Raw genomic sequence first — 1,813 nt, 5'->3', positions numbered from 1 at the left:
TCTCTCTCTCTCTCTTTCTATCGTAAACGTACCAACTATGGTTTTCAAGCGGTGGTGGACAGACATATAGTCACACACACGCAACAACGTGCACGCACACACACACAGATGCGACAGGCTTCTTCCAGTTTCCGTCAACCAAATCCACTCACAAGGCTTTGGTCGGCCTGGCGCAATAGTAGAAGACACTCACCCAAGATAGCATGCAGTGGGACTGAACCCGGAACTATGTGGTTGGAAAGCAAAACTTCTTACCATTCGGCCACGTCTGGAGGAAAAAAAATGGTAAATGGTTAGATGTATGGTTTAGACAACCAGAACCACCACCACCACCACCGTCAGTCTCATTGATCTAATTTGCTTATTCAGGGATTCGTTCTCATATTAAGCACTATACCTATTTGTTGTATCGAGGTCTTGGCAGCAGTAAATGAACTCCACGTCACTGAGGATGAGTAATAAGACCGAAACATGCACGCAGTTATTACCATTGCTACAAGATATTATACTTACCTCACTTCCTCTACACATTTCCATTTGAAATTCCAAGAGTTCTTTCCCTTGTCCATTTTGAGATTATTTTCTATTAACCTTTCTGACATTTCTCAATACGGTTATACGTTCACCCGATCGGTGGTCAATTTCGTTTTGTCATCTTAACTTTAGTAGCTTGTACACATAAGAGAGGCAAATAGCATCGTATAACCTTTTACTTGTTTCCCCACGTTTGACTGCGGCCATGCTGGGGCACCGCCTTGAACGGCTTTTAGTCGAATAAATCGATCCTAGGAATTATTTCTTTTTTTATAATGCTTGGTACTTATTCTATCGGTCTCTTCTGCCGAAACTCTAAGTTACGGTGCTTCAGCATGGCCGCAGCCAAATGACTGAAACCAATAAAAGAGTAAAAAAAAATTACATGACAGTCTTCTTTCAGTTTCCGTCTACCAAATACACTCAGAAGGCTTTGGTCGGCCCGAGGATATAGTAGAAGACACTTGTCCAAGGTGCCACGCAGTGTGACCGAACCTGGAACCTTGTGTTTGAGAAGCAAGCTTCCTACCACATATCCACGTCTGTTGGAAAGAAATTAATATACATATAAAAATACTGCTGGCCTTGCGCCATTATTTGAACTGTGAAAGAAGAAATAAACGAAGATAAGCATTTAAAGAAATATGGTAAAAATACAAAAGAAGTATGGTTAAATAAAAAGATAACAGATGGTTTTTTTGGCGCTTAAGGTGGAACGTGAACGAAACCTATCTCAGCCAAGCCATCGCTATGTCACTTCAAACTTTTAAGAGATAGCCACGCATTAAGCCATAAAACAGGAGAATATAAATGCCTTCAGGCCAGCATGTTGTGATAAAATGTATCATCTTACTAGGAAGTGTGACATAAAATATAAACCGAACGCAACAAATTTATAAGAAATTTGTCCTGATAGAAGTACAAGACTTTCAATGATGTTGATTCTATTTATGACCATTTTTGAAAACGAGGAGTATTCCAAGGTTTATAAACAGTTCATCTCTTATTCTCTGGAACAAATATTAAAAGATGTGTGACAGTCAAATTTTCTGCTGGATTTTTCAGTTTGTTTAAGAGCCTTTTATATCTGATGTAGCGATTTTCTTTTGCTTTTTCTGATATAAATTAACCTTTCCTCATCATATAAGACTATGTAGTCTGATAGCCAAATCCGCCAGAGGAGCTTGCTGTGGTAGCCTCACAATTTCCTGTATCCACATCTTATACTAATCATTTATATATATATATATATATATATAAATGATTAGTATATATATAT

This window comes from Octopus bimaculoides, chromosome 1, assembly GCF_001194135.2.
Source record: "Octopus bimaculoides isolate UCB-OBI-ISO-001 chromosome 1, ASM119413v2, whole genome shotgun sequence".
NCBI lineage: Eukaryota > Metazoa > Mollusca > Cephalopoda > Octopoda > Octopodidae > Octopus > Octopus bimaculoides.
Note: the sequence above shows the minus strand (reverse complement) of the source record.